The sequence below is a fragment of the Staurois parvus genome, unplaced genomic scaffold (genome assembly GCF_062004578.1).
Source record: "Staurois parvus isolate SC_StPar_1 unplaced genomic scaffold, SC_StPar_1.0 ptg001783l, whole genome shotgun sequence".
Taxonomy (NCBI): Eukaryota; Metazoa; Chordata; class Amphibia; order Anura; family Ranidae; genus Staurois; species Staurois parvus.
In genome coordinates this window covers 105,221-132,209 of record NW_028319579.1, presented here as the reverse complement: position 1 = coordinate 132,209, position 26,989 = coordinate 105,221, and the positions used below count along the sequence as shown (strand labels likewise).

The window sequence follows — 26,989 nt, the reverse complement described above, 5'->3', positions numbered from 1 at the left end:
AGACTGACCCAGAGCGAGGAGACTGACCCAGAGCGAGGAGACTGACCCAGAGCGAGGAGACTGACCCAGAGCGAGGAGACTGACCCAGAGCGAGGAGACTGACCCAGAGCGAGGAGACTGACCCAGAGCGAGGAGACTGACCCAGAGGAGACTGACCTAGAGCGAGGAGACTGATTCAGAGGGAGGAGACTGACCCAGAGCGAGGAGACTGACCCAGAGCGAGGAGGCTGACCCAGAGCGAGGAGACTGACCCAGAGCGAGGAGACTGACCCAGAGCGAGGAGACAGACCCAGAGCGAGGAGATGGAAGAATATGTCTGGGACCCCTAAAGTGTATGTACACCCCAACAATCATCGCCTCCTGTGTGCTCCCTTCTGCGTCTTCTAAAGACAATATTGAAATGAGGTTTGTTGGATCGGTTTTATAAATGCAAAAACGGTCCGTCGATCCCGCCAGAAATCCTGAGAGCACATAACCTCCTGTACTGCTATGGAAATGGGGGGTATGAGGAGGGATGAGTGGGGGGCTGAGGACTGGTTATGGAGATGGGGGAGGGGGGGTGGAATGAGGAGGGTCTATGTAGATGGAGAAGGGTGAGGAGGAGGGGATAAAGAGATTATGGAGATGGGTTATGATGAGGAGGAGGAGGTAGAAGGAGATAAGAAGGTCGAGGAGAGATGAGGAGTTAAGGAAATGAGGAGGAGGAAGAGGAGGGAGTAAGAGATAAGGAGGAGGGGTTATGGAGATTAGCAGGAGGGGTAAGGTGATAAGAAAGGGGTAGATGAGAAGGTCATGGAGAGGAGGAGGGAGTAGGAGATAAGGAGGTGAGGGGGAGATGAGGAGTTAAGGTGATGAGGAGAAGGGTTATAGAGATTCACAGGAAGGGTTATGGTGTTGAGGGGTAGATGAGGTAGGGGTAGGAAATAAGAAGGTCAGGAGGAGATAAGGAGGAAAAGTTGAGGACTTCAGGAAGAAATGTTATGGAGATTAAGGAGGGTAGATGAGGAAGTAGGAGATAAGGAGGTCAGGGAGGATGAGGAGGAGTTAAGGAGGAGGTGTTATGCAGAAAAGGAGGAGGGTTTACGGAGATGAGGGAGTAGGAGATAAGGAGGAGGGGTTACGGAGATGAGGAGGGAGTAGGCGATAAGGAGGAGGGGTTACGGAGATGGAGGGAGTAGGCGATAAGGAGGAGGGGTTATGGAGTTGAGGAGAAGTTAAGGAACTGAGGAGGAACTGTTCTGGTGATGATGAGGGGGTGGCTGAGTAGGAGGAGTTATGGAGATGAGGGAGTAGGAGATAAGGAGGTTGGGGAAGGGGGAGAGATGAGGAGTTAAGGGGTTATGGCGATGGGGGTTGGTAGATAAGGAGGTGGGGGGAGATGAGAAGGGGTTATGAGGATGAGTGGGAGGAGATGAGGAGGGGTTATGAAGATGAGTGGGAGGAGATGGGGAGGGGTTATGAAGATGAGTGGGAGGAGATGAGGAGGGGTCTGTGTTCTTTCCAAATGATCAGAAATGAAATGTACATAGGAATTCAGAGCTGTGTTGTCATGTGGGAGAGGAGGGGCGGAGCTCACGCACGGTTCTTCGATGTGTTGCGATGGGTAATCATGCAGAGATGGACAGAAGGTGCTTTCTATGCAGAATACGACATACATGACTGACATTGGAAAGCCAACCTTTCCTGAGACCCCAGGGGGCATTGCCCGTCTGAAGATACTAGTCGCCTGGCTACTACAGAGACCGGCTGAGCTCATTCATTTTTGAGTCCCTGCCCTGGGACCATCCCCCATCATGGACAGAAAACGACAAACTGCCTGCAGAGAAATGATTCGGTATCGTCCTGACTTTAGGGCTCGGTGAAGAGACAATGGAGTCCCCCTTTAATTGAGGAGGGACTTTAAGGAGCAATTCACCAGCCAGATAACGTCTTCATCTTCTCAATCCACAGAGCCCTCCTGCTCCGCCCTCACCTGTAACTGTCAGGGAATGCCAACATGTTTCAGGCATCAGGAGTAGCTGGAGGTGTGCAGGCAGCTTCCAGGAGGAGGAAAGCTCCGGCCGGGAGAAGTGATGAGACCCCCTCATAGTCCAGGGAGTAAGAAGCCACAACAGTGAATAGTGGGGTCACCCTCCTAGTTACACTGTGACAGGGCCTGTGAATGGCTAGTGAACAGAATGACATTAAGGGGGGGTTTGGAAGAGCTCCCTCTGCTGGTCATACAGTATAATGACATTAGTGGGGGAGGAGCTCCCTCTGCTGGTCATACAGTATAATGACATCAGTGGGGGAAGATCGCCCTCTGCTGGTCATACAGTATAATGACATTTGTGGGGGAGGAGCTCCCTCTGCTGGTCATACAGTATAATGACATTTGTGGGGGAGGAGCTCCCTCTGTTGGTCATACAGTATAATGACATTAGTGGGGGAAGGGCTTCCTCTGCTGGTCATACTTTATAATGACATTAGTGGGGAAGAGCGGCCTCTGCTGGTCATACAGTATAATGACATTAGTGGGGAAGGGCTCCCTCTGCTGGTCATACAGTATAATGACATTAGTGGGGGAAGGGCTCCCTCTGCTGGTCATACAGTATAATGACATTAGTGGGGGAAGGGCTTCCTCTGCTGGTCATACTTTATAATGACATTAGTGGGGAAGATCGCCCTCTGCTGGTCATACAGTATAATGACATTAGTGGGGGAAGATCGCCCTCTGCTGGTCATACAGTATAATGACATTAGTGGGGGAAGATCGCCCTCTGCTGGTCATACAGTATAATGACATTAGTGGGGAAAGAGCTCCCTCTGCTGGTCATACAGTATAATGACATTAGTGGGGGAAGATCGCCCTCTGCTGGTCATACAGTATAATGACATTAGTGGGGGAAGATCGCCCTCTGCTGTTCATACAGTATAATGACATTAGTGGGGAGGAGCTCCCTCTGCTGGTCATACAGTATAATGACATTAGTGGGGGAAGATCGCCCTCTGCTGGTCATACAGTATAATGACATTAGTGGGGGAGGAGCTCCCTCTGCTGGTCACACAGTATAATGACATTAGTGGGGGAGGAGCTCCCTCTGCTGGTCATACAGTATAATGACATTAGTGGGGGAGGAGCTCCCTCTGCTGGTCATACAGTATAATGACATTAGTGGGGAGGAGCTCCCTCTGCTGGTCATACAGTATAATGACATTAGTGGGGAGGAGCTCCCTCTGCTGGTCATACAGTATAATGACATTAGTGGGGGAGGAGCTCCCTCTGCTGGTCATACTTTATAATAACCTGATAGGAAGTGGTTAGAAGACTGACCTGGCCTATTGAAAGCTGTGGGGTTGCAGCAGAAATGGCAGTTCCTGATCCTGCAGGCTACAGCTGTGAAGAGAGCGGCAGTGTCTGCTGCAGTCAAAACTTTATCAAATAAGACTTGCCGTTACATGAATCCAGCATTTTCTCCTCGCGTCATGACTGCCCCCTACAGCTCACCTGAAGACAAACATATCTTACCGCTACTACAGCGATCTCCTCCAGCTCCTGGGTCCCGTGCAGAGCGGCTGCCCCGCCTCATTGTGAACACAGGAGGTCGGCCGCTCGGCACCAGAGCCATTCAGAGAATGTTTTGTATCTTCTTAATAACTGCAGAGGGCTATCTGATTGGACGAGGCACACAGGCAGGATGGTGATGTCACCGCTCTCCACCTTGTCCAGCCAGAGATCACTTTGTATTTATTGAGAAAACGCAAAACAACCTCTTAGTGCCACTCTTGCTGAACGACCTCCTGTGTTCACAATGTAGCAGGGCAACCGCTCGGGCAGGACCTGGAAGATAGTAGAGATCACTGTAGTAGTGGTGTGACAGCGATGTAGGAGAGGTGTAGTAGTAGTGTAGTAACAGTGTAGTAACAGTGTAGTAACAGTGTAGTAGCGGTGTAGTAGCGGTGTAGTAGGTGTAGTAGCGGTGCAGTAGCAGTGTAGTAGTAGTGTAGTAGCAGTGCAGCAGCGGTGTAGTAGCAGTGTAGTACCGGTGTAGTAGAAGTGCAGTAGCGGTGTAGTAGCAGTGCAGCAGCAGTGTAGTAGCAGTGTAGTAGCAGTGTAATAGCAGTGCAGTAGCGGTGTAGTAGTAGTGTAGTAGCAGTGCAGTAGCAGTGTAGTAGCGGTGCAGTAGCAGTGCAGTAGTAGTGTAGTAGCAGTGCAGTAGCAGTGTAGTAGTAGTGTAGTAGCAGTGTAGTAGTAGTGTAGTGGCAGTGCAGTAGCAGTGTAGTAGCGGTGTAGTGGCAGTGCAGTAGCGGTGTAGTAGCGGTGTAGTAGCAGTGCAGTAGCAGTGTAGTAGCGGTGTAGTAGCAGTGCAGTAGCGGTGTAGTAGCAGTGCAGTAGCAGTGCAGTAGCGGTGTAGTAGCAGTGCAGTAGTAGTGCAGTAGCAGTGTAGTAGCAGTGTAGTAGCGGTGTAGTAGCAGTGTAGTAGCGGTGTAGTAGAGGTGTAGTAGTAGTGTAGTAGCGGTGTAGTAGCAGTGCAGTAGCAGTGCAGTAGCAGTGTAGTAGCGGTGTAGTAGCAGTGTAGTAGCGGTGTAGTAGCGGTGTAGTAGCGGTGTAGTAGAGGTGTAGTAGTAGTGTAGTAGCGGTGTAGTAGCAGTGTAGTAGCAGTGTAGTAGCGGTGTAGTAGCAGTGTAGTAGCGGTGTAGTAGCAGTGTAGTAGCGGTGTAGTAGCGGTGTAGTAGCAGTGTAGTAGTAGTGTAATAGCGGTGTAGTAGCAGTGTAGTAGCGGTGTAGTAGCGGTGTAGTAGCGGTGTAGTAGCAGTGTAGTAGCGGTGTAGTAGCAGTGTAGTAGCGGTGTAGTAGCAGTGTAGTAGCGGTGTAGTAGCGGTGTAGTAGCAGTGTAGTAGCAGTGTAGTAGTGGTGTAATAGCGGTGTAGTAGCGGTGTAGTAGCGGTGTAGTAGCGGTGTAGTAGCGGTGTAGTAGTAGTGTAATAGCAGTGCAGTAGCGCTGTAGTAGCGGTGTAGTAGCGGTGTAGTAGTAGTGTAGTAGCAGAGATTTCCAGCTTCCAGAGGGATCCCGCAGGTATTGTATGTACATAGTTGGTCCAAGCTGTAAGTAACAATATCCAGACCTGGAATTCAGCGTGAAGCGGTTCCGGACTTGTTGAGGACAAAGTCGGCTGATATCCTGAACTGCCCCAAATGTAAATGTGAGACTCGTCACTAACTGCTCATGGAGACGTGACAGCGACATCCGAACCCCAATACTCAGATTACAAATACAATTTGATGGGGAAAAAAACAAACCAAAAAAAACACTTGTAGCGCTCTGAGCAGAGTTATCACGCTGCCAGGAGCCTTGGATGGAATGGAGTTCTCCTTACTGACATTAGTGGGGGAGGAGCTCCGTCTGCTGGTCATACAGTATAATGACATTAGTGGGGGAGGAGCTCCCTCTGCTGGTCATACAGTATAATGACATTAATGGGGGAGGAGCTCCCTCTGCTGGTCATACAGTATAATGACATTAGTGGGGGAGGAGCTCCCTCTGCTGGTCATACAGTATAATGACATTAGTGGGGGAAGAGCGGCCTCTGCTGGTCACACAGTATAATGACATTAGTGGGGGAGGAGCTCCCTCTGCTGGTCATACAGTATAATGACATTAGTGGGGGAGGAGCTCCCTCTGCTGGTCATACAGTATAATGTCCTCCTAGGTGGAGAAGTGACAAAACCTGCGTTGCGCATGGAGCTGACAGTGAAGAAGAGGACGGGATGCAGCGGAGTTCGGAAATCTGCCGGAAACTTGCATTTCCTGATCCCGAAGGTTCAAGCTGCGGAGAACGCGGCGTCTACAGTCAAAACTTTATTAAACAAGATCCTATTAGCATTCATCGTACACATAAAGCACAATTGCCTCAGTTTTGTGTAAATATATATATTGTGCGATTGTCTGAATCTTGAACCCCTTTGCGGGTCGCAGCACAAGAAATGCCATCGCAGATCATCCAATAAACGCCAAAAGACATTTTCTGAATTGATTCAAGGCTCTCACTGATTGGACGAGGTGGAGAGGCAGCGACATCACAATCTCCACCTTGTGGAGTCAGAGAACGCCTTGCATTAATTGAGAGGAATAGAAGGTGTTCTGTGATTGGTCACCAGAGCCCAGCCAGTGCCCGTGTGTGTAGCGGCGACCGTTGCCGTGACCCTCTGGTTCCGCAGACACGAGATCCGCCTACTTACCTTTGTACAATCTGGACCAATGGCGCGGCCAGAACATCCATTCTTGGAAATGAGCTTTAAATTGCGCAGAATTTTTTATTGAACCTGTAATGTTGTCGGGGAGATTTACTAAAACTGGAGCGCTCAGAATCTGGGGCCGCCGGGCGCGGGAGCCAATCAGCTTCTACCTTCAGCTGGTTCAATGAAGCTTTGACAATAAAACCTGGAAGCTGATTGGTTCCTATGCAGAGCTGCACCAGATTTTGCACTCTCCAGTTTTAGTAAATCAACCCGGTGTGTGTATATATATATATAGAATAGGTGCAGGAACTCCCCTTTCCAAGTCACCGCTTGACTCCTCCCCCTACCCACCTCCCAGTCCCGCCCCTTTTATAGAACACAGAGACAAGTATCATTTTGTGCTGCTCAGTAATTTTTATGGAATTTGTTAATGATAACAAGAAAAGCAGTAAAATAGATCCCCTGCAGCCGGCAACAAGTCCCCCCTCCCCCACAATAGATCTCCCCAGCAACAATCATCCCCCCCACCAGCAACAGTAGATTGCCCCGAAAACAGACCCCCCGCAACAAAACACCCCCCCAGCAACAACAGATCAACCCCAAGGAACATTAGGCCCCTCCAGCAACAATAGATCTTCTAGTAGCCAGTATTATTAGACCTTCCAGCGGATAGAAACAAGAGGCCCCTCCCTCAACAGTAGATCCATCACAGCAATAATACCCCCCAGCAACAATATTCTCCCCCCCAGTAACAATGGACTCCTCCCTCAACAGTAGATCCATCACAGCAATAATACCCCCCAGCAACAATAACCCCTCCCGTAACAATGGACTCCTCCCTCAACAGTAGATCCATCACAGCAATAATACCCCCCAGTAACAATGGACTCCTCCCTCAACAGTAGATCCATCACAGCAATAACACCCCCCAGCAACAATAACCTCCCCCCCCAGTAACAATGGACTCCTCCCTCAACAGTAGATCCATAACAGCAATAATACCCACCAGCAACAATAACCTCCCCCCCGTAGCAATGGACTCCTCCCGCAACAGTAGATCCATCACAGCAATAATACCCCCAGCAACAGCCCCCCCCTCCCCAGTAACAATGGACTCCTCCCTCAACAGCAGATCTATCACAGCAATAATACCCCCCAGCAACAATAACCTCCCCCCAGTAACAATGGACTCCTCCCTCAACAGTAGATCCATCACAGCAATAATACCCACCAGCAACAATAACCTCCCCCCGTAACAATGGACTCCTCCCGCAACAGTAGATCCATCACAGCAATAATACCCCCCAGCAACAGCCCCCCCCCTCCCCAGTAACAATGGACTCCTCCCTCAACAGCAGATCTATCACAGCAATAATACCCCCCAGCAACAATAACCCCCCCCAGTAACAATAGATCTCCAGTGACAATACACCCCCCAGGACCGAGCATTAATGGACCCTCCAGCACACCTTGCCATTACATACATTCAGTGCTGTTCTCACTGTATGCCTACATGTATGGGGAATTACGTGTATTTATATACACACACACACGCATGTACAATATATACTCAGTACACATGCGGTATATATCACGTGTGCGTCCTTCTTACCGTTTCTGCAAGAGCCAGCGAGGAATCCCATTCATGCCGTCATGTGATCAAAGCTGCCGGGACAAGAAAACATGTCAGCCAATAAGAAGGATGAATATCTTTGTGGAAACAACTATTACCAGATGAACAACTGCCATCTATAAAGACAGTTGTGGTCATCTGCCCCTCCCCCTGCCCCTCCCCCATACTCCTGGAGTTAGGCTACTTTCACAGCAATCCGCTGATTTCTGTGTGTCTTTAATCCCGGATTCACACCGAAATCACAGCGAATTCCACCCCGCATCACAACCACACCCTGTTCATGCGAACCGCCGCGGGTGTGCACGGTAACAACACCCCAAAATCGATCTGCAAAACGCGGTGCGATGGGCAGAATCTGTGTGAATATCTGTGTGACCCAATTGTAGTGCGGACCAGAAAAAGGGTCCTGCGTCTTTTTGGTGTGAATGTGGTGCGGTTGGAGCCATACAAAATGTACGCCTCGGATCGCACCGCACAGAATCCGCATGTGATCTGCAGGGAATGCTGCACCGCAGGAGTGTGAACCTCAGCTAAAGGACATTGCGACTTATGCTGGCCATAGACGACAAAAAACCGAAAGTCGCCTAAAGGGGTCTCTGGCTGGCTAGGACTGGTCGTGTGTGCTATGGCGCCACCTTGTGTTTATTAATGTGTATTACACCCCAAACATCATTCCAACGCCCCGGAATTGATGAATTCTGAAAGTGTGTGTGAACCCAACTGTGGCCCAGGGGCAGACTGACCATTTGGAAACTAAGGCACTGCCTGAGGGCCCGGGGTCAGTAGGGGGCCCCATGAGATGCCCTGGTACCTTTTTCATAGGCTTTTTTGAGTTTGGGCAAGGACACAGGGGCCCCATGATCCCTTATTGCCCGGGGGCCCCATGAGTTGTCAGTCCACCCCTGGTATGGTCTTCTCTTGTTTTCCCCCTTTTAGTCTGTTTACCACTGAAAGTGTTTTCTTCTATCGGTTCTACAAGTGCAAAATAAGAATCTGTTGATCCTGCCAGAAATTCAGATCTGTCCATCACACACCTACCGTTGTCTCCAGGAGTCTAATTAGCCCTCCCACAACTTATTTTTTTTTTTGAATAATGAATGATTATTATGTAAGTTTGTAGAGAGGAGGAGAGTGGGAGGTTTTGAGTAGTTTAAGACAAATGGGCGGGGCTGCCACCAATCAGTCCACAGCGGGAGGCGGAGCAGAGAGCATTTCTGTACTATACAGGAATAAAACAGAAATATATTGCAGAGATTTACTGAAAGAGAATCTTCGTATTTTGCCCCGACATGCACTTTAATTCAACAGTAGACCTCATATATATGTACATATACACACTATATTGGCCAAAGTATTGACCCCGCCCTCCATATCATGTGATTCAGGTGTTCCAATCCCCTCCCAATCATGTGATTCAGGTGTTCCAATCCCCTCCCAGTCATGTGATTCAGGTGTTCCAATCCCCTCCCAGTCATGTGATTCAGGTGTTCCAATCCCCTCCCAGTCATGTGATTCAGGTGTTCCAATCCCCTCCATATCAAGTGATTCAGGTGTTCCAATCCCCTCCATATCATGTGATTCAGGTGTTCCAATCCCCTCCAAATCATGTGATTCAGGTGTTCCAATCCCCTCCATGGACACAGGTGTATACAATCAAGCCCCTAGGCATGCAGACGGCTTCTACAAACATTGGTGAAAGAATGGGTCGCTCTCAGGAGCTCAGTGACTCCAAGCGTGGTCCCGTGATAGGTGGCCACCTGGGCAATAAGTCCATCCGGGACATTTCCTGGCTACTAAATATTCCACGCTCAACTGTTACCCCCCCCTGTACACGCTGATCCTGGCTTTGAAATTGTGCGACTTACAGTGAAGTTGCACGATTTCAAAGTCAGATGTCATTCCGACTTGTGGTGCGACATGCAAGACATCTGCCTAGATGTCTATGCAAGTGCATCAAAAGTAGTGCATGTACTACTATAGAAATCGGTGCGGCTCTGACCAAGTTGTAACCATATAACTGATCTAATTGTGGACAATAGGGTGTGACTGGGGTCCTAGTGGGATTATAACAAAGTGGAAGCCACTGGGAACAACAGCCACTCAGCCACCAAGTGGTAGGCCACGTCACATGACAGGGCGGGGTCAGCGCATGCTGAAGCGCACAGTGCCCAGAAGTCGCCAACTGTCTGCAGAGTCAATAGCTAAAGACCTCCAAACTTGGTGTGGCCTTCAGATGAGCCCAACAACAGTGCGTAGAGAGCTTCATGGAATGGGTTTCCATGGCCGAGCAGCTGCATCCAAGCCTTCCATCACCAAGTGCAATGCAAAGCGTCGGATGCCGTGGTGTAAAGAACGCCGCCACTGGACTTTAGAGCAGAAGAGACGTGTTCTCTGGAGGGACCAATCACGCTTCTCTGTCTAGCAATCCAATGGACGTGTCTGGGTTTGGTGGTTTCCAGGAGAACGGTACTTGCCTGACTGCATTGTGCCAAGTGTAAAGTTTGGTGGAGGGGGGATTATGGTGTGGGGGTGTTTTTCAGGGGTTGGGCTTGGCATTGCACAGGTGTACCGGCTCCTCTCCTCCTGTCTTGCACAGGTGTACTGGCTCCTCCCCTTCATTCTTGCACAGGTGTGCCAGCTCCTCCCCTTCAGTCTTGCACAGGTGTATCGGCTCCTCCCCTTCAGTCTTGCACAGGTGTATCGGCTCCTCCCCTTCAGTCTTGCACAGGTGTACTGGCTCCTCCCCTTCATTCTTGCACAGGTGTGCCAGCTCCTCCCTTTCAGTCTTGCACAGGTGTACCGGCTCCTCCCCTTTAGTCTTGCACAGTTGTACCGACTCCTCCCCTTTAGTCTTGCACAGGTGTATCGGCTCCTCCCCTTCAGTCTTGCACAGGTGTATCGGCTCCTCCCCTTCAGTCTTGCACAGGTGTACCGGCTCCTCCCCTGAACTGAAACGGCTTCCTCTGGTGTCACCGCACACTGGGAGCTTCTTACAATGTGCATTAGAAGCTGCAGCCAGTCAGATTGAGCTCCGCCCCATTTCCTGGCTGAATAACGTCCAACATTATCTAGGTCTTTCCTCCCCAGCCTGACTGGCCCCGCCCCTCTAATTTCAGTTCTTCCAATCATCGAAGTTCAGCACCACATATGGGTGTTCTGCATACAAATTCAGCCCATGATTCCAGACTGACACCCACCCATCGCGGCATTTTGATATTTGCATAACTCCTCCCACTGCTTGCATCAGGACTGAGGTCTTTGACTTTCCTGGGACACATTGGAAGATGCCCCTGATCTAGCCCTTTCCTCCCCAGCCTGACTGTTCCTGGCCCCGCCCCTGTAATTCATTGGCTTTCAGTTCTTTCAACCACGTAGGCTATGCAAATTCAGCCTGCCTAGGAACGCCCACTCCTCCAGAACGACACCCACCCATCAAGGCATTTTAATATTTGTATGACTTCTCCCATTACTTGCATCAGGTCTGAGGGCTCGAGAGGAGTACTGAGGCAGGGTGCTGCAATGTTTTCAGGAAGCTATGTACAGCGCCCTGCCGTTCCCTCCCACCAGCCACGATCTGCCCGCATTGCATAGAGAAGCACAGAGACCCAGTGATGATGTCACTGAGGTTAAAACAAGGCGTGTCATGCAAATGCAAAGGTTGTGTTTAAAAATGTCATCTTCATATCGATGGTGGGGGAGGGAGGAAGATTAAACTTCGACTTTAACACCCCGGTCACATCAAACCTGACTTTCAAATTGTGAGACTAATGCAGGCCATAGACGGTTCATTTATCAGCCGAATATTTGGCCGAAAAACGAAAAAAATCGGTCGTTCTGTTGCCACCAATGCTTACGAAAATCTGTCTTTTTTCGTAAATTTTCCAGGATGACCGATAAAAGAAATGAGGAGGAACCGCGAATATCGGCCGATAAATGAACCGTCTATGTCCTTCATAATGCATAATGCAGGCCATAGACGGTTCGTTTATCAGCCGAATTTTCACGAACGTTTCGTTTATTGGCCGATTTTTGCGGTTCTTCATTTCTTTTATGGTCATGCTGGAAAATTTACAAAAAACGGCCGATTTTCGTAAGCATTGGTGGCAACAGAACGACCGATTTTTCGTTTTTGGTCCGAAAATTTGTCCGATAAACGAACCGTCTATGGCCTGCATTACAGTGAAGTCGCATGATTTCAAAATCGGGTGCCCTGCCGATTTCAGGTGCGATTTGGAAGACATCGGACACAGATATCTATGTAAATCGCATCAAAAGTAGCGCATGGACTACTTTACAAATTGGTGCGACTCCGACTAAGTCGGAACCGCGCCGATGTGACCGCTCTAATTACGGACAATAGACTGCGACTTGACAGTTGGGATGGTGTTCTTGGAGTCATAGGCAGCATTCCTCCTCCTCCAAACACGGCGAGTTGAGTTGATGCCAAAGAGCTGGATTTTGGTCTCCTCTGACCACAACACTTCCCACCAGTCCTCCTCGGCATCATTCAGATGTTCAGTGGCAGACTTCAGACGGGCCTGGACATGGGCTTTCTTGAGCAGAGGGACCTTGCGGGCACTGCAGGATTTCAGTCCTTGTCGGCGTAGTGTGTTACCAATTGTTTTCTTGGTGACTGTGGTCCCAGCTGCCTGGAGATCATTGACAAGATCCTCACGTGTAGTTCTGGGATGATTCCTCACTGTTCTCATGATCATTGACACCCCACGAGGTGAGATCTTGCATGGTGCACCAGACCGAGGGAGACTGACACTTGTTTTGTGTTCCTTCCATTTGTGAATGATTGCACCAACTGTTGTCACCTTCTCACCAAGCTGCTTGGCCATAGTTTGGTAGCCCAGTCCAGCCTTGTGTAGGTCTACCATCTTGTCCCTGACATCCTTGGACAGCTCTTTGGTCTTTGCCATGGTGGAGAGTTTGGAATCTGATGGTTTGATGGCTCCTGTGGACAGGTGTCTTTTATACAGGTAACACAATGAGATTAGCAGCACTCCCTTTAAGAGACTGCTTCTAATCTCAGCTTGTTACCTGTATGAGAGACACCTGGGAGCCAGAAATCCTGCTGAATGATAGGGGATCAAATCCTTCTTTCCCTCATGAACATGCAGATCCGTCATCATTTGTTAGACGCATTTCTGCTGAATTTGTTGTTGTATTCTGTCTCTCAGTGTTACACCGAACATTCCATTGTTAGACCGATCATTTCTGTGTGAGGGGCGAACATTCCATTGTTAGACCGATCATTTCTGTGTGAGGGGCGAACATTCCATTGTTAGACCGATCGTTTCTGTGTGAGGGGCGAACATTCCATTGTTAGACCGATCATTTCTGTGTGAGGGGCGAACATTCCATTGTTAGACCGATCATTTCTGTGTGAGGGGCGAACATTCCATTGTTAGACCGATCGTTTCTGTGTGAGGGGCGAACATTCCATTGTTAGACCGATCATTTCTGTGTGAGGGGCAAACATTCCATTGTTAGACCGATCATTTCTGTGTGAGGGGCGAACATTCCATTGTTAGACCGATCATTTCTGTGTGAGGGGCGAACATTCCATTGTTAGACCGATCGTTTCTGTGTGAGGGGCGAACATTCCATTGTTAGACCGATCATTTCTGTGTGAGGGGCAAACATTCCATTGTTAGACCGATCATTTCTGTGTGAGGGGCAAACATTCACCATCAGCCGGGGAGCAAATAAACATTTCCTTCACTGTAATGCGACTTGTACTTGATGGTCTCAGTTCCCCAACGTCACCACTGGAGGGCAGTGTTGCTCCACGGATAAAGGACACAATGTCGCATTATCGCCAACTTTTCTTTTTTTTTCCTCATGCGAGTCGCACCGAAATCACAGCTGTGATCCAGAATAATCTGTGAAACGCAATAAATTTGGAAGGGGCGGATAAACCCGCAACTTTACAATGCAAACTATTCCCCCCTCCACCCTGAATCGCCAGCAATCCGCCAGAAACTGGTGAACGATCATTTCGTTAGCGCAGGCGGGCGTCTCGGTTATTTTGCGTCGGGCCGTAAACATGCGAGCTGCGATAGTGCTGCGCCCCCCCTCCCCCCCCAGGGTCACGGCATGCATTGACCTTGGCGCACGAATCTTATCTCCATTCACCTGGCGGCCATAAAAACCCAGCAGGTGCAGGAAGCGCGGGGTAATGATTCTCCGCCGGCGGCCGCCCTTCATCTCTTTTATCTGGTTACCTGCAGCCGGGAGGTCAGCCAAGGAAGGCCGGGAAAGGCCAGGCCCCGGTTTGGTTCACCGTCATGGCGCTCGTTCACGCGCGTTGTTTTGGCGACAGGGGCGGGGAGAGTATGTACTGTCGATTTTGGAGGCCCATCCCTGGAAATCGGTCTCCTGCGCGGAAAAACATTTCTTAGGATTTGCAGCTCACCAATTCTTAGATGCGGCGGCCGCATTAGTTTTCTCACTGGGTTCACACGTGTGTGGTGCGGCATTACGCATGCGATTCGCACAGGGACCGCACTGCATGCATTCCTCTACAAATCACATGCGAATTGTGTGCGGTGTGATTTGAGCTGTACATTTTGTACGGCTCAAATCGCACCGCATCGGCATTAGGGTATTCACACCCATGCTACACACCTGCAGCGGTTCGCATGAATGGGGTGCGATTGTGATGCGGTGTGGAATTTGCACAGAAAACGCTGCGGATTCTGCGCCGCATTCCTGTGCCAATCACATGCGATTTGTGTGCGGTGCGATCGGAGTCGTACATTTTGTATGGCGGGACGGGAAGGGCGCTGGCGGCGTGGGGGTTAATGCGGAGTAGGAAGGTGCGGCGGGGGGCTTCCTGGCCCGGACACAAGTCGCAGCGTGAAGCCTGGCGGTGGGATGGAGTCACGCTCACCATTCACGGCTCACCAAGATTAATGTTCTGGCTAAGTAGCAGTGACAGGACGGCAAACACGACCCGGAGCCTTCCCGGAGCACACAGGCTCCTCATTGAGCGCAGAGGCCGGCCTCTCCCCAAAAACTAAAACGATACGATGGCTGAAAAAAAAAACAAACCCCCTCACCCCAACCCCCCCCCCAATCCTTCTGGCGTGCCTGCGGTTTAACCCATTCGCTCGCCGCGTCTATCGTATATTGTGCCACCGCAAGACCAGCCCGGTACTGAGGAGAGAAAATCTAGAAGAAAGCGCTGAGAGTGTACGGCGACCCCAGCACGGGTGGGTGCAAAATATCCCCCCACCCCAGGGAAACGAATATATAGAAGGGAGCTGGTTTACCTGCCCAAGTATTTGCAGTTCTGTCCAGCCAGTCCCAAGATTTACACAGCTCTGCCGCACAGCATAGCTGGCTCAGTGACCTGACTTTTCTTTACTGCAGTTAAGCAATACAACTTGGTCTTCTCCCCGCCCCCAGCCTGTGATTGGCCAAATAAAGGAGCAGCAGCTTATGGAGGGGCCAGTCTGGGGAGACCAGATATAGTGAATGCGGGGTCCGGGGAGAGCGGATATAGTGAATGCGGGGTCCGGGGAGAGCGGATATAGTGAATGCGGGGTCCGGGGAGAGCGGATATAGTGAATGCGGGGTCCGGGGAGAGCGGAGATAGTGAATGCGGGGTCCGGGGAGACCGGAGATAGTGAATGCGGGGTCCGGGGAGACCGGATATAGTGAATGCGGGGTCCGGGAGAGCGGAGATAGTGAATGCGGAGTCCGGGGAGAGCGGATATAGTGAATGCGGGGTCCGGGGAGAGCGGAGATAGTGAATGTGGGGTCCGGGGAGAGCGGGTATAGTGAATGCGGGGTCCGGGGAGACCGGATATAGTGAATGTGGGGTCCGGGGAGAGCGGATATAGTGAATGCGGGGTCCAGGGAGAGCGGATATAGTGAATGCGGGGTCCGGGGAGAGCGGATATAGTGAATGCGGGGTCCGGGGAGAGCGGATATAGTGAATGCGGGGTCCAGGGAGAGCGGATATAGTGAATGCGGGGTCCAGGGAGAGCGGATATAGTGAATGCGGGGTCCGGGGAGAGCGGATATAGTGAATGCGGGGTCCGGGAGAGCGGATATAGTGAATGCGGGGTCCAGGGAGAGCAGATATAGTGAATGCGGGGTCCGGGGAGAGCGGATATAGTGAATGCGGGGTCCGGGGAGAGCGGAGATAGTGAATGCGGGGTCCGGGGAGACCGAAGATAGTGAATGCGGGGTCCGGGGAGAGCGGATGTAGTGAATGCGGGGTCCGGGGAGAGCGGAGATAGTGAATGCGGGGTCCGGGGAGACCGGAGATAGTGAATGCGGGGTCCGGGGAGACCGGATATAGTGAATGCGGGGTCCGGGAGAGCGGAGATAGTGAATGCGGAGTCCGGGGAGAGCGGATATAGTGAATGCGGGGTCCGGGGAGAGCGGAGATAGTGAATGCGGGGTCCGGGGAGAGCGGATATAGTGAATGCGGGGTCCGGGGAGACCGGAGATAGTGAATGTGGGGTCCGGGGAGAGCGGATATAGTGAATGCGGGGTCCGGGGAGACCGGATATAGTGAATGTGGGGTCCGGGGAGAGCGGATATAGTGAATGCGGGGTCCAGGGAGAGCGGATATAGTGAATGCGGGGTCCAGGGAGAGCGGATATAGTGAATGCGGGGTCCGGGGAGAGCGGATATAGTGAATGCGGGGTCCAGGGAGAGCGGATATAGTGAATGCGGGGTCCGGGGAGAGCGGATATAGTGAATGCGGGGTCCGGGGAGAGCGGATATAGTGAATGCGGGGTTCGGGGAGAGCGGATATAGTGAATGCGTGGTCCGGGGAGACCGGATATAGTGAATGCGGGGTCCGGGGAGACCGGATATAGTGAATGCGGGGTCCAGGGAGAGCGGATATAGTGAATGCGGGGTCCTTTAAAATTCTAACGCATTCATCAATTTAGGTCCAAATGTACTATATCTTGGTAAAAAGAAAAAAAAAAATCCCAAAAAGAGTATAGCGATTGGTTTGTGTGAAAGTTATAGCGTCTACAGACTATGAGATATATATTGGAATTTTTATTTTTCATTTTTTTTATACTACTAATGGCGGCGATCAGCGAATTACAGTGGGTCTGTGATAGTGCTGCGGGCAATCTGACACTAACTGACCCCACCAGTGATACTAATACAATGGTCAGCGATAATACTATACACCGTCACTGCACTAATGTATATATTTATATCAGGTACTTACATATCGCCGTCAATTTACGCAGCGCTTTACATATATATTGTACATTCACATCAGTCCCCGCCCCCGAGGAGCGTACAATCTAAGGTCCCTAACTCACATTCATACATACACATACTAGGGCCAGTTTAGACCGGATCCAATTAACCTCCCAGCATGTCTTTTGGAGTGTGGGAGGAAACTGGAGTACCCAAGGAAACCCATGCAGGCACAGGGAGAACACGCAAACTCCAGGCAGGTGGTGCCGTAGTTGGGATTCAAACCAACGACCCTTGCTGGCACTGGCTGGGAAGGGGTTAAATCTGTGCCTAATGTGTAATGTCCCCTACTTTTACTCATAGATCTCTCAGTTTCTCATCCCTGCTTTGCAGGGAGAAGGAACGAACAGATTGTTCTCTCTGTACAGAGCTCTGTGTTGTTTGTCAACACAGGGCTCTGGGCTGTGATTGGACGCAGCCGATCAGCAGGTCCCAGCCACGAATCGTTGGCCGGGATCTGCTGACAATCTTCCACTGTGTACAATCACAGTGGATAGATAGATATTACATACCTACCTATATATAAAATGTACAATATATCAGCACAAAATATCAATAATAATACTTTGTTTCATTGTCTGCGAAGTAACGGAAATGATCTGTGATGGGCGGGTGACTCTATGCGACTCGAACGTCTCAGAGTGACAACAGGATTTTTTTTCATGTCAACTGTCACTTGCTTGCACTGCCTTCTCACCATTGGTGCTCAGTGGCAGTTCAGTAGACAAACTTAGGGATTCATTTGTAAAAAAAAGAAAAAAAAGAAAATTCTCGCAATGGTCTCTATAATCTTTATAGTTTGTCTAATTTCTTTCTTATGATCTCCGGCTCCATCTAGTGGCCATAATTTGGTATTTTCCTAAACGTCTCCGGTCATGAAAACACCATAGTGGCCAGGAGGGTGGCGCTGACAGTCATAGGAGATAAACAGAGTAATTACAGGGACCGCTGTGTGAAATCTCGAGGAAACGTTCGATCACAAGATTCCTAAATTTGACAGGCGCTGTTTTCCTGCGAGTGACGTGCATTTGGAACGCATGTCAAACGTAGATCGGCAAACTCCCTTCGACTGTAAAGGAGCGGCACACACGGCAGTTCAGGGGCGGCGTCTCCGCCATGTTTTCGATTGTTTGGAAATAAATCCATTCATTCATTCGATCCGTTTCTGCAGTGCGTTTCATCCGTTTCTGCTGTGCATTCGATCCGTTTCTGCAGTGCGTTCGATCCGTTTCTGCAGTGCGTTCGATTTGTTTCTGCTGTGCGTTCGATCCGTTTCTGCAGTGCATTCGATCCGTTTCTGCAGTGCATTTGATCCTTTTCTGCAGTGCGTTCGATTTGTTTCTGCTGTGCGTTCGATCCGTTTCTGCAGTGCGTTCGATTTGTTTCTGCTGTGCGTTCGATCCGTTTCTGCAGTGCGTTCGATTTGTTTCTGCTGTGCGTTCGATACGTTTCTGTAGTGCATTCGTTCCGTTTCTGCTGTGCGTTCGATCCGTTTCTGCAGTGCGTTCGATCCGTTTCTGCTGTGCGTTTCATCTGCTTCTACAGTGTGTTCGTTCCGTTTCTGCTGTGCGTTTCATCCATTTCTGCAGTGCGTTTCATCCGTTTCTGCTGTGCGTTCGATCCGTTTCTGCAGTGCGTTCGATCCGTTTCTGCAGTGCGTTCGATCCGTTTCTGCAGTGCGTTTGTTCCATTTCTGCTGTGCGTTCGATCCGTTTCTGCAGTGCGTTCGATCTGTTTCTGCTGTGCGTTTCATCCGTTTCTGCAGTGCGTTCGATCCGTTTCTGCATTGCGTTTTGCGTTTTTTGCACATGCGTTTTTTTTAAATGTTCTTGTTGCTAGGCAGATTAAAACGCAAAACGCGGCAAAAACGCACTACATTCTTTTCTGCAGCTTTTCCATTGAAGCCTATAGAATCCAAAATGCAATGTTTTGCGTCCAAAAAAACGCACCGGGTGAAAACGCGCAGATGTGAACCTGTCCCATAGGACATCATGTGAAATGGACTGTAGTGCGTTTTTTTTTTTTTTGCAAAACGCTTAAGTGTGAATCCAGGCGGAGGAGGTAGCGGCGCTCTGTGGCTGCGTTGCGTTTCTTCGGGTGTGGCACGCCCAAAAAGCAAGGCCAAAGCAGGCCTCTCCGCGCCAAATGCCGCGTTTGCCCTTGGAACAGCAAACACGGCATTCCGCAAAGAACGTCCCGTCAACAACGGAAAAAAAAAAAAAATCGATACTTTATTTTGAAATTTTTATGTTTAATCAAAGAAGATCGCGTTGGGATGGCGGCCGGTCAGGCGCTGTAATAATCCGTTGCAGTTCGGTCGTCTCGCTTAGAACGCGGCATTGTCCGCGGCGGTGAAAACCGAACTGCCAGCCGTGCCCCTCGCCTCTCAAAGGAGCCTTTATCTGCGCGGCGGCCCCGGCGTCCTCACTGGGGATATCAGCTATCCCTTCCAAACCTCATTCCTATGCAGGACACAGGTAGGCTGCGGGAAGGAAGAGCGCGGCGGGGGGCGGGGGGGGGGGGCGGAATATTCGAGGAGAAAAGCACCCCCCCCTTCTCGGTCGGCCTCGCTGACGCCTCTGTGGTGGAAAAAAAAATACGAGAAAAAAAAAAAATGCGGCCAAATTATTTGGATTCGGCGTGCGAGCAGATTCTGCGGCCGGAGTCTCGCCCGTTCCATCGTCCACTCTGGGGGGGGGGGGGACCCTTTTAGGTGCGAAAACCAATTCTGAGGTCCGTTCTGATTGGCCGATACGAGCGATTGGTGTGACGGAATGACGTTTACAATGTTACAAAAGTGCGCCGCCTTCCTCGCGTCTCATTGGCACCGGAGCGCAGAAAAGAAAAAAAAAAAAGTCGCACGCATTTGAAAAGCGTGTTTTTCATGCGACATCCATAGGCAGTGGCCAGAGGCGGACTGACCAAGTGGGAACTCGGGCACTGCCTGAGGGCCCGGGGTCAGTAGGGGGCCCCATGAGATGCCCCTGGTACATTTCATAGGCTTTTTTGAGTGTGGTTTGAGTTTGGGCGAGGACACGGGCCCCATGATCCCCTATTGCCTGGGGGCCCCATGAGTTGTCAGTCTGCCCCTGGCAGTGGCGTCCCTAGGCAGGCGTGGGGGGTGGATGGATCGGATCTGCGGATTGGGGAGCATCATGGATAGGAGTTCGATCCATGATGCTCCCCAATCCGCAGATCTGCTCCATCCTGCGGGGATCGTCAGAGGGGGTGACACCATCCCTAGGGGCGCCCCTGTCCATAGGGCAACCCGTTGATTTCAAGCGGACGACCTACGCACGGCAAAACCCTTCGTGATACTTTGGCGCGGCAAAGTCAATGGGCTGCAGTGTGTGTGACGCGCCCAGAGCGCTTTTTTTTAAAACCGCTTGCTGCGTTTGGAACGCCGTTAACAACTAAGGGCCCCGCACGTGCAACCTGCGTTTTTTTTTTTTTTGCGTGCTCCTGCTACACCCGGATGTGAATGAAGCCTCAGAGCGGTTCCTAGACTCCATTCACACTTAGGCGACTCCAAAGTCGCACAATTTCCAGCGCGCCTTTGGTGCGATTTTACACTCTCTGGGTCAAAGTCGCATCGAAGGAGTGCAGGTGCCATTAATGCCGGCCATAGACGGTTCGTTTATTGGCTGAATTTTCGTCCAAAAGAATAATCAGACGATTTTCGCACTGTTAGTGGGGCGATGGCATCGGCCGATTTTCGCGGTTCCTCCCCATTTCATTTATCGGTCATGCTGGAAAATTTGTGAAAAACGTCCGATTTTGGCAATCATTGGTGGCAACATCAATTTACAGAACGAACGATGTTTCATTTTTTGGACGAAAAATCGGCCGATAAACGAACCGTCTATGGCCTGCGTAAGAGCCCATTCACGCTTGTGCGACTTGTCAGGCAACTTCGAGGGCCAAAGTCACATGACAAGTCGCTCCCTTCGTTTCCTAATGAGTACCATTCCTATCTGTGCGACTTCAAATCGCAGCGGCTTGAAAGCAGTTCCTGCGCTACTCTGGTCTGACTTTTATGCGACTTTAGGGCCATAGACTTCAATGTAAACCCTCCAAAGTCGCATGAAAGTCGCACCTGAATGCTGTACATGTGACTCATGTGCGACTTTGTACAGCAGAAACAATCATCTTTGGTCAGATCCAAAGTCTCATCAAGTCGCACTGTAAAGTCGCAAGGAAAAAAAATTGCAGGGTTTTGAAGTCGCACAAGTGTGAATGGGCTGCGACTTTGACTCGGCGTTCACTATACGAGTGTGAATGGAGCCCAAAAATGATAAATTATCAATAGGTATTCATTTCTTTTTCAGTATCAGTCTCCAGCAGTTGCTGTACAGCAGAGCTCAGACTGGGGGAGGAAGAAGCAGCACAAGGAGCCAATCAGGTCGTGTTCTGACAGGAAGCATGCCGATAGTTTACTGTTGGATAGAGTAATGAAGGGTTAAACCCTCTGTCAAGGTTGAGATGATGTCATCAGTCTGCTGCAGGCAGGAGGGAGCATTTCCTCAGTCTCCCCTCTCCCAGTGATCAGACTGTACATTGTAACTTTGTAGAAGGAGGAGGAAGCATTTCCACAGTCTCCCCTCCCCCAGTGATCAGGCTGTACATTGTAACTTTGTAGAAGGAGGAGGAAGCGCCATCTGGTGTCCAAATGTGGTAATTTCCTTCTTAAATCAATGAAAAACATTCGATCAGTATGGGAAATGGGGTGATAATATTTGCTTTTAGTGCTGTATACGTTATTTTGCCATTTTTAAATAAAAAAATAAAGCCCCTCCCCTCCCCCGGCCCGGGTCTCTCTACAGATATTCTGGGACAGCGGCGTATCTATGAGAAGCCTCCTGCGGGCGATCGGCGTATCTATGAGAAGCCTCCTGCGGGCGATCGGCGTATCTATGAGAAGCCTCCTGCGGGCGATCGGCGTATCTATGAGAAGCCTCCTGCGGGCGATCGGCGTATCTATGAGAAGCCTCCTGCGGGCGATCGGCGTATCTATGAGAAGCCTCCTGCGGGCGATCGGCGTATCTATGAGAAGCCTCCTGCGGGCGATCGGCGTATCTATGAGAAGCCTCCTGCGGGCGATCGGTGTATCTATGAGAAGCCTCCTGCGGGCGATCGACGTATCTATGAGAAGCCTCCTGCGGGCGATCGGCAGTCTATGAGAAGCCTCCTGCGGGCGATCGGCAGTCTATGAGAAGCCTCCTGCGGGCGATCGGCGTATCTATGAGAAGCCTCCTGCGGGCGATCGGCGTATCTATGAGAAGCCTCCTGCGGGCGATCGGCAATCTATGAGAAGCCTCCTGCGGGCGATCGGCAGTCTATGAGAAGCCTCCTGCGGGCGATCGGTGGAGCCAACACCGGGAAGGGGGGGGGGGGCATTTTCCCTCTCGTAGAGGCAGGAACAGAACATACAGAAGGCGCCTCGTGTACTCGGTGACCTGCGGAGGTTGGAGAGATGTTGGGGTTTCTGCGCCCACCGTGCGTAGGCCTGTGATTGATTGACTTTTCTGGTCCCGGCGTGGGGGCCGAGGGAAGAGCCACATCACATGTGCAGAGGTGGTACGGTCCTCGCCCAGGTACTAATCGCAGCTCCCCGGGGACGCCTGGCTCACATCGCCAGCAGGAACGCCGCGCCGGGCTGGAAATATTCTGTAATGCTGAGCTACGTGTTCAGCGATCGGAAAAATAAACTCGCCGCAGCGCCGGTGGTGAGAGGTGCGGGGGGGGGGGGGGGGCACACCTGGGTGGTATTCTGAGATACCTCTTAATTATCAGCTGCACTCCATAAACACGGGAGGGGGAGGGGGGCGGCAGCGGCTACCGTCGGCCCTGGTGGGCATATGGGGTCTCAAAGTGGCAGCGGGCGCCACAGAAGGGGGAGGGGGGAGGTTGTTGGGTTTAGAGAGCGCGATCGTCCAAATCGGGCCGATGAAATAAAAAATTCACTGGGGTCATAATTAACTCCTTCATGACCTGAGACCCCGAGACACCACCATGCCCAGCAGCCTCGCCGAAAATTCCACCATAATTCCCAAATCATAGAAATAAAATATGTAAAATGATACTTTGTGTTCACTTATCTCATCCCGAACCGCCGAGGAAGAATATTCCGGATTTATATTATTATTATTATACAGGACTTCTATTTCTATTATTATAATATAGGATTTATATATTATTCAGGATTTACATTTTTATTATAATATTTCAGGATTTTTATGATTGATAATAATAATAATACATTATTATTATAATCAGAACTATAACAGGATTTGTATTATGATGATAATCATCAGAATTATTATTATTCAGAATCAATTATTTTATTATTCAGGATTTTTTTTATTATGATAAATATTATTATTATTAATAATAATAATCAGTATTATTATAACAGGATTTTTTTATTATGCTGCTTATTATTAATAATCATCAGAATTATTATTTTTATTATTCAGGATTTTGTTATTATTATAATAATCAGAATTATAACAGGATTTGTATTATTATGATAATCATATTATGAATAATAATCATCAGAATTATTATTCAGAATCAATTATTTTTTTATTCAGGATTTATATTATTATTATTATTATTATCATCATCAGAATTCTAACAGGATTTTTATTATTATGGTAAATATTATAATCAGTATTATTATAACAGGATTTTTATTATGATGATTATTATTAATAATCATCAGAATTATTATTTTTATTCACAATCAATTATTTTTATTATTCAGGATGTATATTAATATTATTATTATTATTATTATTATTATTATTTTTAATCAGAATTATTATTATTATTATTCAGGATTTTTATTATAATTTTTATTATTCAGGATTTTTATTATAATTTTTATTATTCAGGATTTATATTATAATTATGATTATTATACAGGATTTATATTATTTTATTCTTCAGGATTTTTATATTATTATTATTATTATTCTGAATTTCTATCATTTTCGATATTCATGATTTATATTATAATTTTTATTATTCAGGATTTCTATGCAGTCTGTGCAGCACTTTACAGGGCAGACAGTACAGTTACAATACAATATGGGGACCCGGCTCCTTAGAGCTTACAATCTAAAAGATCTCCTCCCGCCTCTTTCCAGCACTTGCTGTCTTCCCCCCCCCCCCCCTCCCTGTTGTCAGCTGCACATCACGGCTCTGGACCGCCTCGGCGGTGAACATGCCTGGGTGATGTGTGTTCGTGTGGCCGCCTATAGGGCCGTGTGACAGGGTGACAACTCAGGAGAACATTTCGCAGACAGGGACAGAGCGTTGTCACCCTATAACAGGAAGTACCTGAACGAGGACCTGTGTGGTGGGGTCACCAGGGAATTATTTTAATGAAAGATGAAGATTTTTAAACTATTGAAAACAAGGTTTGAAAGGACTTCACCATCTCATACAGGAAATGTCGGGATCCGCTGTAAGGTCACGTGATTTGTTAAGCCGACAAATGGAAAAAACATTTTCATTCATTTATTTTTTTTTTACTTTTTAATGTTTTTTTTGTGTAAACAACGATGTGTGTGAAGTACAGAGAGGCGGGGTCAGGGGTTTGCGTGTTGGAAACGCGTCGTGCCGACATGCAGAGAATTGCATTGATTGTTTCTGACACCCCCGCCCCCGCACACATGCGCATATTTGTCTGTTCTCCCTGCGATTGGCTGCAGCCGTCAGACATGATGCTGCAACATAGACGTGAAGTAGTTGTAGCACTGGGGTCTAGAATTTAAACCCCATCTGCATGGAGTTAGCATGTCCTCCCTGTGATGGCTGCAGTAGGGTTGTTAGACCCCCGATGAGGGCAGAGATGGATGGGACATCCACATGGAGTTTGCATTTTCTCCCTGTGATAGCTGCAGTGGGGCTGTTAGACACCTCCAGATGGCAGAGACTGATGGGACATCCACATGGAGTTTGTATATTCTCCCAATGATGGCTGCAGTAGGGTTGTCAGACCCCTGTTGAGGGTGCAGGCCAAAGTGACATCGGCATGGAGTTTGCATGTTCTCCCTGTGATGGCTGCAGTAGGGTTGTTAGACGCCTCCTGAGGGCAGAGACGGATGGGACATCTGCATGGAGGTGGTATATTCTCCCTGTGTTAGCTGCAGTAGAGTTGTTAGACGCCTCCTGAGGGCAGCGACGGATGGGACATCTGCATGGAGGTGGTATATTCTCCCTGTGTTAGCTGCAGTAGAGTTGTTAGACGCCTCCTGAGGGCAGAGACTGGTGGGACATCTGCATGGAGTTTGTATATTCTCCTTGTGATGGCCTCAGTAGGGTTGTTAGACCCCTGATGAGGGCAGAGACAGATGGGACACCTGCATGGAGTTTGTATATTTTCCCTGTGATGTCTGCAGTAAGACCCCAGCTGAGGATGCCTCCTGAGGGCAGAGACCAATGGGACATCCACATGGAGTTTGTGTGCTCTGCCGTTGATGGCTGCAGTTAGACCCCAGCTGAGGGTGCAGACTGAGGTGGGATCAGCATGGAGTTTGCATGTTCTTCCTGCGATGGCTGCAGCCGCCATAATGCATTTGGCTGGAATTGTGCTTTATTACACAGCAGTAGCCTCCAGCAGCGGATGGGGACTTAGGCTGCGCCCGGCTGTGGTGGGTCTAAGCTGGAGTTGCACTTTAACATGTGGCGGTATCCTCCCGCACTGGGGGGGGACTTAGGCTGCGCCTGGCTGCAGCCGTCGCAGGTTTTTGCTGGAATTGTGCTTTAATGTACAACAGCAGCTTCCAGCACCAGATGGAGACTTAGAGCAGAACCTAAAATCAGGCGCAGCCTAATTCCCCCCCCCCGGTGCCGGAGGATACCGCCGTATGTTAAAGTGCAACTCCAGCTTAGACCCGCCACAGCCGGGCGCAGCCTAAGTCCCCCCCAGTGCCGGAGGATACCGCCATATGTTAAAGTGCAACTCCAGCTTAGACCCGCCACAGCCGGGCGCAGCCTAAGTCCCCCCCCCCGGTGCCGGAGGATACCGCCGTATGTTAAAGTGCAACTCCAGCTTAGACCCGCCACAGCCGGGCGCAGCCTAAGTCTCCCCCCAGTGCTGGAGGATACCGCCGTATGTTAAAGTGCAACTCCAGCTTAGACCCGCCACAGCCGGGCGCAGCCTAAGTCTCCCCCCAGTACTGGAGGATACCGCCGTATGTTAAAGTGCAACTCCAGCTTAGACCCGCCACAGCCGGGCGCAGCCTAAGTCTCCCCCCAGTGCTGGAGGATACTGCCATATGTTAAAAGGCAAATCCAGCTTAGATCTGCCACAGCCGGGCGCAGCCTAAGTCCCCCCCAGTGCCGGAGGATACTGCCATGTGTTAAAGTGCAACTCCAGCTTAGACCCGCCACAGCCGGGCGCAGCCTAAGTCTCACCATTCCAGAGACCATCTGTATGCAGTCAGACAGGACTTGCAGTACCGCAGTCGTTGGAGATCGTACAATCAGATTGGAAGGTGTAGGCCTGACACACGCAGGTACAGCTTGGAGACTTGGGCTGCTCCCTTTGCCTCGCAGGTTTTTCCTGTTTGCTGTCATTGTCTGATACTGGTCTAACCTCCCCTTCCCCCGACACCTTCACCAATCCCCCCCAACCACACACGCTCCCCCCCCCACCCGTCACACCGCATAATCATCTGTCAGCACTCGCTGCCTCGGATTTATTTGCGCACTAAAAGCTGCCCGAGGCGGCGGATGCAGACGGCAGCGCCTGGTTCTGGAAAATGTGTTCCAAGCGACTGAAATCGCTGCTTTTCCAAATATTGCGCCCGCGTCATAAACCCGTTTAATTAAAAGTCGTATAACTCGCTTTTCATTAAAATATATATAAAAAATTT

General features: G+C 49.8%; 1 long non-coding RNA gene across 1 annotated transcript in view; it reads left to right on the top strand.

Annotated features, from left to right (window-relative positions):
* Window positions 1–258: 258 nt before the first annotated feature.
* Window positions 259–26,989, top strand: part of LOC149434298 (uncharacterized) — a 122,628-nt gene continuing 95,897 nt past the window's right edge. The window contains exon 1 of the long non-coding RNA XR_016308772.1: window positions 259–405. This is a non-coding gene — a long non-coding RNA (uncharacterized LOC149434298). The remainder of the gene's footprint in view (window positions 406–26,989) is intronic.